Source organism: Crassostrea angulata, chromosome 2 (genome assembly GCF_025612915.1).
Source record: "Crassostrea angulata isolate pt1a10 chromosome 2, ASM2561291v2, whole genome shotgun sequence".
Classification (NCBI taxonomy): domain Eukaryota; kingdom Metazoa; phylum Mollusca; class Bivalvia; order Ostreida; family Ostreidae; genus Magallana; species Magallana angulata.
The window spans coordinates 31,687,826-31,704,157 of NC_069112.1; the positions used below are offsets into that span (position 1 = coordinate 31,687,826).

The following is a 16,332-nucleotide window of genomic DNA, read 5'->3' on the forward strand; positions in this document are numbered from 1 at the left end:
GAGACATATTTTCTCCCTTGACAATACTTCTTTACCGTCAGTTGACCTTGATCGTCTGCCTTTGATACTTCGGAAATCTGTTTGTCTGAATTTATTGACTGTCAAAGCAGAAGATGGACATCATTGTACAATAAATATGTGGCTATAAGGACCCATGTCGAGTCACCTCGACCAAAGACTCAAGAATGTGATATTGACCTCACACACACACACAGTCAAACGGAGATGGAAGTGGGTGTATCAAACCATTTCTCGTGCTAACACTCTCACAGATCAAAACAGAATGACCCTATGCTACATGTTACTGGTCAAATACAGTGCACATCATAACATGTGGCCGCGTGTTTTTATTTGATTGGTGTTTAAATCAAGTTAAGGGAAAAGTTACATCATGGTTGTTTTTTTACAATTAAACAAAAACAGGTTACTGGGAGGTTTTTAACAATGACTATAGTTACAACTGAGGGGAGATTACCTAACATTGCCAACGACCTCTACAAGGTCTGGGATATAACGCAACAAACGCAACATTTTAAATCAAATATATAATTGAAAATAATGATAATAAAGAAAAAAAGAGTTTAAGTATATATATTAACATTTATATGGCCAGTGTTCTCCGATTTATAAGTAAACATTCCACAGTGAACCTGGTCAATTAACTTATATGAAACACGTGATGAATTAAACGAATGCCACAAGAATGCTATCCAATTAATTCATCATCTAAAATGTAAAGGTAGATCGATAAGTGTAATAAAATATTTTATTCGGTCAATATTAATGTGGATAAAAGTTGATTATAATAAAAACACATTCGCCTTTCAGATGTTTTCATTTTGCAATATTTAACCAAAGAATATGATTTTAAACAGTTTTTGGAACGAAAAATAAAAAATAATCATGCAAATTAATGCAAAAAAATCAAACATTTTAAAATAGTTCAATGTTGCGCCGAAATGTGTAAACCAGTCCGACTTGATATAGATTCGTCGGACACAAGAGTAAATCATATAAGTTTGTTCGCAATTTACAAGATCAATGATGGTGCTAAAATTTCAAGAACAATCAATAGAGGAATTGAATCATTTTATATTTGATAAATTTAATTTTATCATAATCAGTAAATATAATCACCAAATAAATCAAATTAAGTTGATTTGATACAAAACGGCTAGTTAAATGGTCTGAAAAAATATGCAATATTAAATGCCATAAAAAGCGTTTCAAATGTGTACTAGTTATAAATACATGTAGTAACAAAGAAAATCAAATATATACAGTTTTTGGAATCTGAAACCGATTTCTGACCAAACTTTTCATGTCAAAACATACCTCATAATTATTGTTGTGTTTTTTTCGGAACAACCTTATAATTACAACATGACAATTTGGTAAATAATGTCAATTCTATCAGTTTGTATATAACTCTCTTTCGCAGATGTATTGATAACTTGCTGCACAACTCTCGTCACACCAAGTTAGGCCGTATGGTCGATAAAGGCAGAGGCAATCCTGGTTATAGTAGTTATTCGGTTGTCCTCCATACCAGGCGCTGTAGGAGAAGATGGTGCCGGTAGACTGCCACACTCATTTTCCCTCTTCAGCAACATCGGTGCCTCCCAACCAAACGGTTTCTTAAAACAAAAATCAAAACTTTGAATTCTACAGTGTTTGTGGATGCAGCTATTACTGGAAAAAGTATTTTCCTTTTTTAAGTTGTAAAATTTTAGTGCCAAATAATGTTATTTATTTCTTTTTGCACCTCCACAAACATTTAGTTTTATGAATTAACTCATCAATTTAAATATATTCAATCAAAGAAAAATTGGTCTTCAATGAGGAATGATTAACCAACGTGATATTTTTTTTATAACAGTGTTTCATTCATTTTAAACGCTATAGTTTTTTTACTGCATTCGGGAAAAGAGTTATATTAAGGTATCTCACTCATCATGTTTTGATTTCATTGCGCAGATGATCATTATATTTAAAATGAATATGATTTTATTTATTTAATCATCACAGATAGATTATTATTTCATAATTACACAACATTCATAAAGAAAATCCATTTGAATTCAAGAAACAAACAAGTTTTTTGGGGAACTATTTCTTCGTGCGGAAGGTTTTTTTAGACGAAAATGACAGAGACAAGCAATTTTATGAATTTTCAATATACTTTTCTTTTTATTATACTTTAATCATTATTCACATTTCTAACATTTGATAGGTTTGAAACATATTTTATAGGTTCTGTGTGACATGTACAAAATCAAATCTTGAGAATGTGATAGCAGTTTAGCATAAAAGCATGCATATATATATAGAACATGTCTGATTTTTTTTAATTTTACCTTTGAAGCCCTATATCTAAATTTTGATATCACTGACCCCCATGTTATATTATGTCAAAATGATACTGAATACATATTTAAGCAAACTGGATTAATCTTATAAAATTCTTGATATTCAAAAAGTTTTTATTTCAAATCCAATTGTAACTATTAAAGAAATTGTCTATTTTAAGTGCAAAAAGGTCACACAAAAATTTATGCAGCTTTGTACAATTTTTTTCGTAATCCCTCTATTCAGTGTGACCATTGTGCATAATTAAAACAATATTTGAAGAAATAAGCTTGCTTAATCAAAAATACTGACAACAAATCCTAATCAGGATGAAATTGCATTTTAGGTGAAAAAAGGTCAAATTAAATTTATCTTTGTATTTTTTGAGTTTGTTTTGTCTACAGATTTCAATGATATACTTCTCAAGAAAATCTTGATACAACAACATTGAGGAGTGGGATACCTTAAAGTCTTAAACATGTGAATACTTTTTTAGTTTTAAAATGCATACTAGCGTAACATACGTACCTGTCAAATTATTTGCAAGGGTACGAATGTAGACATCCTCTTCAGGCGATTCAATTTCAACTAGTTTAGCACCCTTTACAGAGCAATCCAACTGAAAAATGTCATTATTTTTTTAAGTAATGCCATTTTCAAGATTGAAACAAGGCAATTTCAATAACGTCGAAAAGCACCCTTTAAATAACTCACCCAGATAAAGAAATTATGGATTTCACATTCACATATTTTAAACACAAGATTTCTACTTCCCCAATGTAATGAAATAAAGAAAATTATATACTTCTACACTCACTTGAGCATTATTCCACGTTGCTGCTTTTAACCCCAGCAAGTACTCAGAAGTCATGAAAGAATTCCATTCTTGAAAACAAAGAAATGTCTTTAAATATGTTTTTCTTTCTATATGCGATATAGATATATCATATTATTGCACGAATTACCGTCTAATATATTTAAAAACTCAAAAAGAGCTATTTGGATAAACTTTAAAAAGAATTCTTTATTAACAATAATAGTTTCAAACTTTATCGCCTATTAAGATACTTTTAACAATCATTTCTGAAATAATGATTACGTGTCTTGTCGAACAAAATAATATTCATGTATTCATACAATTTTTCGTATATTTCTGTTTAGTAACTTTTTAAAGATTTCATCAAAGTAGTTTTAGATACGTAGTTATGCTAAATTTTGAAGAAAAAAGATAGCTAATTTATGTCCATACTAACCCTTCAAAATAAAGCTAGGGACCCTAATGCCCTAACGGAGAGGCCTTTTGGTATTAAGTGTCCGACATGTGTAAAGCAGGAGAGAAAGCTACCTCCGTTTAAAGATATTCTTTTTATGTACTTATATACTAGTTTGATTATTACACATGTTTGTGTATTTCACATTGATTATTACACTTTTTTGTGTAATTTCACTTTTATTCCTAACGATTGGTTGTACAGGATAAAAAAAGATGGGATATGATAAGATATAGCTAATTGCAGGATAAGATGCAGGATCTAGTATATGATTGTTTTGTCGACTTTTATGAAAGAAGCCCTATACAAACTAAGTTCATACCGGTGTACTTTTTAATATTGCTGTTCAGGCACGTAGCGTCGTTTTTGAAAGTGGGCACAAGACTCAAAATCGTGACAAGCAAAAAAATAACATAAATAAAAAAACCCAAAAAATTGTTCCTTTTTAAAATGTTTAAAATCCTAATCCTTGGTGGAAGGGGAGAGGGGAGGGCTGTCAAGGTATACTTAAGTATACAAGGTACACTCCTGTACTCTTTTGATTTCAATTTTTTACATGATCAGAAAAAGGGGGGGGGGGGGGCAACTCCATGATATTTCAATTTCTTTTACTTGTATGTGAATTTAAGAAAATTTGTTACTGCAAAAAGGGGGGTGGCTATGTGCTATGCTATGTGCGTGCTTTTAACTACTTCAATTTACATTTGAGAAAGGCGAATCGTTCGTGCAAAACTATTGACAATGCGTCCCATTTACGATGTGTTACGTATATAGTATGGATACCTTCGAACGATTAGCGCGTGCAGTAATCAATGCGACGTCATAAGAAAGTTCACACAGAATTGAACGTTCTCGCTATCCTATAAGTTCATACATGTATATGTAATGGTTAAAATTATACGTGGTATTTGCGCGAATCGCGTACTGCATATTTTACCTGTGTTTATTCTATTTATAGAGTTTCTGTTCAGCGCAAATTCTTTTTTTAGAGATTATATTTCTTTAAACTTATTAAAAATATCTTTTAAACATTTATCTAGTTGTTTTCGATTCTATTATGATAATCAGCAAAGTGAGACTAATTTGTGAAATTATTTATTTACTTATTATAATATTTGAGATTTAAACTAGTCTAACAAGTTTATACGGAGTCTCACTTCGCTGACGCCCTTGAGAGTGTTTAGGTGTGAAACGGGTGAAACGTGTGAGTGATACTAGTACCTTACATTATTTACGGTAAGAGAGTTATTTTCATGTTTGGAATAACTATTCATTTGTATTATATTCAATACACAGTAATTTAAGCATCATTTATGTGAGAATAATAAAATTGTTTTATATGCAGACTGTTTAGAGAAATGTATAGCGATTTGAGATAACTTCTAATAAGTCTGTAGTATTTTTAGATTTAAGCATAAATATATATAGTGGTTTTTTTATTATATACAGTCATACCTGTTGCAAGTGAGTGCGCTAGTCTACTAATTGACTGTGTGTGGCACCGCCGCCATATATTGGAGGTTCGTTGATGTCATATTTTGAAGTAAATGCAAATTGTGTATTATTAATTTTTTAGTGTTTCTGTGTGTGTCTATTTGTAATATGAGTTATTTTGTTTATATAGTAGCTCATTGCCAATAAATTTGATATTTAATTGAAATAAAGAACTTGAACAGAATAAGCGATTTTATTCTATTACATATAAGCAAGCATATTTGAAAATGTAGATGTTAGATCTTTGACATCGATAGAAATAACTAACATTTAGTATGCGTTAATTTAAGTTCATTTAGCAATGATTGTTAATCTATTGGTATATGCGTAGACATTCAACGATGCATTTTTTTTTTCATTTTTGCCAAGACTTAAATGAACCTTTATTTAATATTCTTCTTATGCATTGGTTAAGTAGACAAAAGCACATACAAGAATTGTATATCTACTGTGAACTGTATATCTGTCTATTCAAGATTAATACAGGAACAATGGTTTACAAGTCTTATTCAGTAAGAAATAAATACAAGAAAAAATGTATTTCGCACCTGCTCGAGATCTGTAATATTTCCATCCTGATTCTTCAACCAATGTATTATCTGGTCTACAAAAGGCGTGGACTCGACACATTTGAGTAACTGAGCTGAAACCGAAACACTGGCAACTTTCTTGCTGACACACAACGGAACATAGAGCAGAAGAAGAATGTCGGTATTCTGCTAGAAGATTATCCAACACGACTTTATCGTAAAAGATCTGTTCTACCTGTTATGTTTGCATTGCCGAACAACATATTTTCACGATAATGCAGACTATGCAAAATACGAACAAAAGTTTTAAAGTAAACATTTCGCTATGCAGTGCAATGTGACTGATCGAACGAACGTCATAAGAATATAACCTAACTACTGTATCAACGATCGTTTTAAAAGATTAAAAAATAGTCAATACATGTTCTGGGTCATTTTGCATTTAATAAGTATATTTTATTCATATCCATATTTCTATGAAATTCCCTGCACCGATTTGGATTGATTTACCCGAAATGGTTCAATAAGAAAGGAATATATCACTCAGTTAAACATACTTTGTTTTGATTAGACGTCAGAAGCTTCTTTTGTTGCAGTTCCCTGCACCAATTTTGATTGACTTACGTAAAACGGAACATTATTAAATTAAAGTTCAAAGAATTCTTTCATTGGAATTATCAGCGTCAATATTGATTGACCTGCACAAAGTAGTACATTACCTTTCAAATATTTTATAGGGAAATTTATAATATATGATATATATATATATATATATATATATATATATATATATATATATATATATATATATATATATATATATATATATATATATATATATATATATATATATATATATATATATTTCATTACACATTTACAAGGAAGAAAGCCAGAAAAATAACTGCAATATTCCGCATCGCCTTTAGTTACATGGCATGGTACGCAGGTGCATTAAGATACCTGTATTTTATGAGGAAAACAGTTTTTGAGGTTTTGATTGATATTAACGGTACATTATAACATAAATCTTTTAAACGACCTCTCTCGCTGAAATCTCCATACTTAATCGTTTGTAAATGATTTTGATATATGTTCACAAACCGATACTTTTAAATTGATATTTTATAAAGATTATATAAATTAGGTAGATGTTAACAGGCTATGTGTGCATAAAATCAACTTAGCTTTGCTACTATGTCACCCCTAACACTCGAGGTCCATTTACAATCTACATACGTGAAAATATTGCCAACAACCTGACATTTTTTATGAATGTATTCTGTTTACTAATCAATGAATATAACATGATATTAATCTTCACCGTCAACTGACTTTGATCATTTGCCTTGGATAATTTCACATAACACAATACAAAATATACTGGTCTAAGTTAAGCTACTGTACTACACTTTTGCTACGGTACTACACTTACTATTTTTAATATGACTGTTCAAGTGGGTGATTATTCAAAATTACTAGTATCGACATTATTGTACAATTGTCATGTGGCCACAAGGACGCATTTTAAGTGAGATCAACTGAATTTACAAAAGAGTAATATCAACCTCACAAGCTTAGTCTATATCAATTTTGCCTCCACATACAATATAAATTGATATTGGTCTAAATTTCTTAATAGTATCTAGATGGTAACTAGCCCTCGAGCATTGTTATGACACTAGAAAAGGTAGAAAGTTCTATATGATTCGCAAATTATTGTCTTAACTTTATAGACAGGGGTAATATAAGGAGGCAAACATCTAAACTGAGTCTTACTTGGTATAAATGATAAAACATCGTGGTACGGTATCAGTATCTAGAACATCTTCATTATTGGTGTATCATTCGTTGTAATCTTGGTACATGTACATTTCAGCAGGTTTTGAGTAATCATAAGTAATTGTGTCAAGATTTTCGTAGAGATCAACGCAAAATGTAAATATCTCTTGAATGTGTATTCTTATTAAACGGAGTCTAAAGCACAATTTCGATATTTGAAATGATTTCTAAAAGAATTATAAGTTCTAGATCGTGTTTACATTTATCGTTGAACGAATCGACCGATAACCAATAATTTCAAACTGTTCTTATGTGATAATGATAATAATTTAATAAAATTTGTGTTTAAACAATATACATTAAATATATCAAAACTATTTATTTGTTTTAATACATCAATCTTATCAAAACTAAAATCTAATTGCTTACCTGTTTGTTTCGTTATTGTATACAATCGGCGTACGATTTATTTTACTTTTTGCACAAGTAAATAAGTTATACTGTTTTAAGAATTTTCGGTTGTATGATTTAGTTGGTAAGTTTGAGTACTGCATTAGTTGATAAAATCATTTATTTCTCAAATTTCGTTTTATTCAACTTTAATTCTTATATTTGAATGGTATGGGATAGGATAGGATTGGATAGAGTTTTTTGGGGGGGGGGGTTTGTGAATTTTTTTTTTTTTTTTTGGTTTTTTTTTTTTTGCAAGATAGGATGCAGGATTCAGGATATAAGATGGGATGGGATTATTTTGTCAACTTTCAAGATAGCAGCACTGTATTAATCAGACAAATATACAATCATTATACTGTTGACGCCTTTTTAACCTAGACTAGACAACTTTCCAGCTACATGTATCTTTTTTATTGAGACCTTTTTTGTAAGAATAAATCATACTATTCTTGAATTGATCAAGCTGTAGATCATTTGGATTTAAAAATTGTAAGTTAATATCTGAACGGATTTCTAATCAAGGATATCATACTATATAATTGGCCCGAATTTTCCAGACTCATTCAGGTTTTTTGAAAGTATGAAATCAGAACTCTTTGTATCTAGAAAAATTTTGCATAACTTATTAAAGACACGCTTTAAAATATCAAGCGTAACCATTATGTATTTTAAATGTGCGCATCTGACATAAATGTCATTAATAGGATTTTCATTTAGTGGAGAGGGTGCTTTTAATTACTTGACAATTTTGCATTAAAAAGTCCATTTATTTGTTTGTATTTTAGCACAGCTCTACAAGAGTTGTCCGGTTGAGTTCTTGCTTGACAATAGATCAATAGATAGCTAAGAGTTTGCACTAATAAATCGACATGCTTTGTTCTATTTTTATTTTTTTTTAATTGTTCTTTAAATGCTTGGAGACAACCACAATATACGTAGCTATTGATTTGGAATTTTTACGAATCAATTCGAATTGAGAAAAATGGTATTCAATTATCTGTTTAATATGTGAGGTTTGATTTTTGTGTCCCTCAAGAGTAGAAAATTGCTATAAACTTCGTTTTTAAAGTTTTATGTATTCAACTTAATACACCTATTTAACTATTTGATTGACTTCTCTCAGATAATTTTATGCGTAATTAAAATAACGTGGGTTCAAACAAAATACTAAAATGTGGCTCTTAAAATGAATCTTGGTTTTGATTTTTAAACAGCAAAGAGAATTTTTTTTTAAATCGTTTTCATAACTTCAGCTGAGGTATTAAAGCAATTCACAGATATCCTTAGCTGCCATACGTACCTACCTATGCGTAGTTTATATCACTGCTATTTAGCCGAACTGATTCTGTAAGCAATGACAACGATATAGCTACGGTTTACCGGAGGTTGACAGAAAAACAGTTAAATTCGTTTTCTGCTCAAAATTTGGGCTCCAATTAAATAGAGAACGTAGTATGCATAGGAAATCAGTTGAACAGTTTGAGTCTGATATTTTGTATACTTGGTATTTTTGTTCTTTGTAACATGCTCAATACTTTGAATTTGCAATGTAAAGTTGCTCAGCAGCGGATTACATTTTTAGTCCCTTACCGGTTTTTACCGGAGGGGACTATAGCTTTCCTCGGCGTCCGTCAGTTCGTATGTTTGTCCGTCTGTCCGTCCGTCCGTCCGTCTGTCTGTCCCACTTCAGTTTTCCACACTTTTATCTTTATGCGTTTGAGGAATAATATGAAATTTGCTGAACAGCTTCAAAATATCAAACTACAGATTTTGTAGCGTCTGGTTGACATATTTTCGAAAAAACTGATTTTTTATATTCCAATTGTTGAATGTTTGGGTTCGTTTTCGGGCTCCATGTGTATCAAATAAACGAGGAAAGTGTGTTTTCAGTAATAATATCGTGCATTTCTTGGACCATTTTTTTATTGTTTCTAACAAACAAATAAGTTCTGTAAAATAGTGTCAAGCATTGTGTTGTAAATTTAATCGACAGTCTGTCCGTCTGTCTGTCCGTCTGTCTGTCCCACGTCAGTTTTCCACACTTTTTTCTTTATGCGTTTGAGAAATAATATGAAATTTGCTGAACAGCTTCAAAATGTCAAACTACAGATCAAGTTTACACTTTTGTAGCGTCTGGTTGACATATTTTTGAGAAAATTATTTTTTTTTATTCCAATTTTTTAATGTTCGGGTTCGTTATACGAGGAAAGTATGTTGTCAGTAATAATATCGTACATTTCTTTGACCATTTCTTTTATTGTTTCTAACAAACAAATAAGTTCTGTAAAATAGTGTCAATTATTGTGTTGTAAATTTAATCGACAGGGTTTTATGTATTATTACAATCGGGTTCGTTATCGGGTTGGTCTGTTGAGACGGTAAGAAATGATATTTTGCATACAGTGCATTGTTTTCACAACTTTCTACAAACCGGTACGGGACGTGTATTGCTTATGCAATATGCAATTCTCTCAGAATGCTTGTTTTTCTAATAGCCCTTAATTAGAGATTCTGTTATCAAGCTAAGATTGTGTACAACAGTTAATGTTACATGCAGTATCTTACATTTCCAACGATTTAATATATATACGATTCAAATTAAATTCTATCTATTGATACTTTTATTAATTCCAATAATTCAATATTAATGACCCAGCGTGTCTATTTAGTTTGTTGTTTTACCATGTTATGAAAACGTTTTCAAAGACACTTCAAACACTTCATTAATATTCAAGGGTATCAATTTTCGTGGATAAAGTGAAAATCACAGTTTCAAGGATTCGTAAATTCGTGGCCAATGACCCTATCAATACAAAATTTTAATAGAAATTGCACTTCAATGAACATTAAAGCTGCTTGGTCCGATTTTATATCAAATTTTATGCACGCTTTTAAACGATGGCTATGCTTAGTAAATGTATAATCATAGACATTTCAGTAGTTTTACCCATCAATTATGCCAAATTTCAATGAAGAGAAATACGTACAAAATTTGCTAACAAAACAAACGACATTAAAAGGTACCGCGTTATTTCGCCTTATGTTGAATTTCACCCCTGACGACGAGACGGTTAATGTTGTATTACGACATTGACATCGCTTTAAATAAAGGTCGAAATGATCAGACAAATTACAAATAAACATGTGTACGTTTTGTTCGCTAATATTTCCAAAGTCTGCTTTCTTTACAATCGATGCATAGCATGCGGGTTGAATAACCCCAATCATTCGGGGGACGAAACCAAGCGGTTTCCTTTTCTAAACATTCCCGTGATGCATTTTGGTTTGTTTTTTCGTTTGCCCGAAGAGAAATTATTTTTATTTACTTTGAATATTTCTTACTTTGAAAGGAGACTGATTCTGCTGGTGTAAATAGGAGAAAGTCCATAACTTTCTAAGATAAATGATTTGCATGGAAAAAAATTTGATACTGTAATTACAAAAAAATCGGACCAAGCAGCTTTAAATTCGTGGATCAACTTATCAACGAAATCCACGAAAATTGTATTCAACGAATATTGATGAAACCAAAGTAAATAGGGATATCTGTACTCTGAATACTTTGATTTAATTTTCATTAAGATGTTTATTCCTAAAGCAGTAATACAGGTAACAATCATTTCTATGGGTACAGTCTGTAAATAAGTAGACCTGCTATTGACTGATTTTGTGACAAATTAAGGTTATCCGAATTTTGTATTTTAAACTTGTTCTTTGATCATTTTCAAATATTCAACTTTGTCATTTACTCTGAAATAAAAACGTCTACCGTTATTGAATCTAAGACTTGGCTATTCCACGTATTATTCATGTCAAATGTAAAAACAAATTCAAGAAATTATTCCATTTAATTTTAAATGAAGCACTGGATGAAATATCTGGTTTCAGCGCTGCGGAAACCCTTTGGAAACTCTGCGGAAACTTAAGGTTACTTTAAGTTTCCGACAGGTTTCAGCACGGAAACTTCAAGTTTCATTAAGTTTCCGCAGTGCTGAAACTTAGGCTGTCCATGAATCCAAATGGTTTCCGCAACGGAAACTTACTGAAACTTGAAGTTTCTGCATAGTTTCAATCTCCATATACCCTTGGGATACATATTGTTTACAAATGGTTTCCGCGACGGAAACTTACTGAAACTTGAAGTTTCTGCATAGTTTCAACCTCCATATACAATTGGGAAACATATTGTTTACAAAGGGTTTCCGCAACTGAAACTTACTGAAACTTTTTATATTTTTGCTTTCACAAAAGCTGAGCAAGGTTTGTACTTTATGTAAAAACAAAACAATTTCAAACAGTTCCAAATTTATTTTGTTCAAAAATCTGAAATTGTTTCCAATAATAAATAAAATACAGCCAAGATACAATAATGGAGAAACATCCATATGGCAATTCCCTTATTAGGGACTTTTATTTAAACAATGATAAAATTGCACAAGAAAAAAAACTCCCAAAGAAATCTTTACATTTGTATTTTTTTTCATCTCGATTAAATGCCTATCAAATCTCCCTTTAAAAATGCAACAAAGATCTTACTTTTTTAAAAATATGAATGCAATTTACAAAATAACTGCACATACATGAATAAACAAAGAAAACTTCACTGTTACATGAACATGATACACTTGTCTCAATTTGTTTTGAACTACAATGAATATGTACACCATAAAATATTTTTGAAAAGTCTAAAGTATCCATCTTTTAAAAAAAAAAAATACACTACAAGATAGTAGTTGACTATAGAGGTATGACCCAGATTTGATTTGAATATGTCAATAAATTCCAAAATGAGGTCAAAGTGACCCACTTACAAGTTGGGATAAACCTTTCCTTTGTTAGTAATATAATCTAATGTTTTACAATAGAACAGGATTTGATATCATTTTTTTGATAATCCATTAAGTCCAAAGTGAACTTTTCATTTCCACCCATGATGTACCAACTGATCAGGTTTTAATATCATAAGCCTGTCAGTATTTAATAGATGACCCAGAGGGAGATATTAAAAGCTTGTTGGCCAATAAAAAGCTAACAATGGAGCAGTCTGTCAAATCATGTGCAAAAATATGATGTACAATTTAAATTAATTATGCTGATTGCAACACACTTCATTCCTGATGAATATTCTTCTTTACACACGGTTTACCTTCCTACATTTCACTACTTTACCTACATTAATATTTTTAAATCCAAGACATGAAGTAAAATATACATTGTTTATATATGACAAGTATTACTACATGTACATGTACTTGCTTTTTGTAGCATGAATGTATAAAATACAAATTATCACACAGATCATTCACCTTACAATTCTCATCAATACCAGCATTTTACTTATGATATAAAAACTATTCCAATTATATATTAGTTACATAACACAGATTAAAATAAAACCCACGTGGAAACAACTTTCCAGCCAAGTAATTTTGTTATATAAAAATTGTAATACATGGGGTATATGTTGTCTTTATATATTTTCATATACGACATAATTGAATATTGTTTGGTGTATTTTATCATTTCTATGACCCATGTATTCATCTCCTAATGCAGTGTTTTTACATTTAAGATTGGTTTCTTAATTTTTCATATATTGCTGCAAATAAAAACTAAGTTATCAATAAATGTTAAAACAAAGAAAATGGAAAAAAAAAGTAGTTAACACTTATCAACTTGGAGGTGTGAGGATATATGTTACATGGAGTCTAATATTTTATGCAATATTTGCAAATATAACAAATTATTTAAGAAAATGAAAGTTAATATCTGCAAGGTCTAATCAATCATTTAATAAGTCAAAACCATGTGATTTTCTAAGATTCTAGCTTACAGACAGACATTGTAATATACTGGTATTTGATCATATAAAAAAAGTACTTTTATCATGCGCGGATCTAGAGGGGGGGTCGGGGGGGTCCCGACCCCCCCTGGAAAATGAAAATTTATTAAATTTACATAGTAAAATTATCGCGAAAATATGCCTCGGACCCCTCCTGGCAAACACAATTATCCTTCGGACCCCCCCTGGAAAAAATTTCTGGATCCGCGCATGTTTATAGTTTATAGGTTTTTTGAAATGAGAATACTTTACAGTTAAAAAGTCTTGTTCTGCAGAGGTTTAGTCGGGTCGTAAAGATGTGTCCATTCGAATCAATAAGGAGTGTCCTTGGCTGTTGTTGATGTAACCCGAGTCGTAGTTTATGGAAGTAGGCCTTTTTGGGGGACTTTCGGGCATTGCCCAGACCAGTGAAGCACTCATATGATCACATCATGGCTACAGCAGACTTAGTAGTTCTGGACAGTGTTAGCATTAAAATTCTTCTTCTTGCGATGAACTTGTTCCTTTCACTGGGCTGTACTTTATGTCTGTTCTATTTATCTTAAACATGAATAATAAAGTTTCATTTAGATTTTTAAACAATAAACATAAGTCATTCAGCCTAACATGTAATAAAAGCATTCTGAATAAAATTCTGAATACAGAAGCTACTATGCAGTTGCCAGTTGCTGTTTAAACTATGTCATATATTGACTACAGTAGTATCTGGTCTAAAATGTTTCATTTTATGTTTGAAGCTATGTTATTTTCATTTTGATTCAATTATTGTTTGTTGAACAATGGAAAAACTTATCAACAATGAGTGTGTTTCACCCCCCCCCCCCCCCCCCATCAACCTCCTTTTCAAGAACTTAGACCTGGATTTCCCAAAAATTACTACAGTAAATTATGAACATCCAACACATGTATAAGTTAATGGTGAAAATAATCAATTCCAAAGCAATACCTTGCGTTCACATCGTCCAGCTGGTCAAAACATTCACCCGAATCACCGAACAGAGGATACAACTAATCACCGGAAACATTGACTTTGTATGCTGTCAATGCTGAAAAAGAAAAACGTGGAAGATTTCATTTTCCGGATTTAATTAATATTTTTTTTTTCGTTACATTTAGAGTTTCTAAATTGTATAATATGCGAAAGATTCATTGGTCGTCTTGTTTACCAACCAAGCATTCATATATTAGGGACGTTTATATAATCATATATGTGTATACCCTGGATAACCTTCATTATCATGCATATAAAGTTGGTTAATGGTTTACTTGGTCAAAACGTATATTTAAAAGAGATACGGTAATAAAAATTAAAACGCCGAACCAAGTTTGAAAAAATGACGCCATCTTGATTTGATGGCGCGAGATCTCGTTTACAAATGAGAGATAAATTAGAGCCTTGAAAATGTTATTGGGAGTATCTATATTGTGAATTAAGTTACCTTGACATGAGTTCTTCGTTCCTGCATTATTTCCTTGTTGTAGAGGCTATTAATGCTTCTCAATTCTCCATTTTACAACAGCACCTTCTTGTCCATTTTAACCTTCGCTCGGAATCATAAAGTGCGCCAATACTGACCAATCAGAACCCGCTAAATCTTGGAAAAGTGCATCTTGGGATAGTTTAAAATGAATAATGTTTAATCAAAATTATCATTTTTTACCGAATAGTATACTTTTAACATGTATATTTATTAGCTCACCTGAGCCAAAGGCTCAAGTGAGCTTTTCTGATCACAATTTGTCCGTTGTCTGTCGTTGTCGTCGTTGTCGTCGTTGTCGTTGTTAACTTTTCACATTTTCATCTTCTTCTCAAGAACCACTGGACAGATTTCAACCAAATATGGCACAAAGCACCACTAGGTGAAGGAGATTCAAGTTTGTTCAAATGAAGTGCCACGCCCTTTTTAAAGGGGAGATAATTGAGAATTATTAAAAATTTGTTGGTATTTTTCAAAAATCTTCTTCTCAAAAACTATTCAGCCGGAAAAGCTTAAACTTGTGTGGAGGCATCCTCAGGGAGTGTAGATTCACGTTTGTTCAAATCATGGTCCCCGGGGGTAGGGAGGGGCCACAAGAGGGGGATCAAGTTTTACATAGGAATATATAGAGAACATCTTTAAAAATCTTCTTCTCAAAAACTATCAGGCCAGAAAAGCTCAAATTAAAATGGAAGCATGCTCAGGAAATGCAGATTTAAGTTTGTTCAAATCATGGTCCCCGGGGGTAGGATGGGGCCACAATTGGGGGATCAAGTTTTACATAGGAATATAAAGAGAAAATCTTTAAAAATCTTCTTCTCAAAAACTATCAGGCCAGAAAAGCTCAAATTTAAATGGAAGCATCCTCAGGAAGTGTAGATTCAAAGTTGTTCAAATCATCGTCCCCTGGGGTAGGGTGGGGCCACAATTGGGGGATCAAGTTTTACATAGGAATATAAAGAGAAAATCTTTAAAAATCTTCTTCTCAAAAACTATCAGGCCAGAAAAGCTCAAATTTAAATGGAAGCATCCTCAGGAAGTGTAGATTCAAAGTTGTTCAAATCATCGTCCCCGGGGGTAGGGTGGGGCCACAATTGGGGGATCAAGTTTTACATAGGAATATAAAGAGAAAA

At 31.6% G+C, this 16,332-nt stretch overlaps 1 long non-coding RNA gene and 1 pseudogene across 1 annotated transcript; both read right to left on the minus strand.

Annotated features, from left to right (window-relative positions):
- Nucleotides 1-1,413: 1,413 nt before the first annotated feature.
- On the minus strand, nt 1,414-5,963 carry LOC128170448 (perlucin-like protein; annotated as a pseudogene).
- A 6,571-nt stretch (nt 5,964-12,534) lies between these two features.
- Nucleotides 12,535-15,393, minus strand: LOC128170671 (uncharacterized). Its single transcript, XR_008241878.1, has 3 exons — nt 15,161-15,393; nt 14,668-14,767; nt 12,535-14,261 (listed from the first exon to the last, which is right to left on the minus strand). It is a non-coding gene; the product is annotated as an uncharacterized LOC128170671 (long non-coding RNA).
- Between the last annotated feature and the right edge of the window lie 939 nt (nt 15,394-16,332).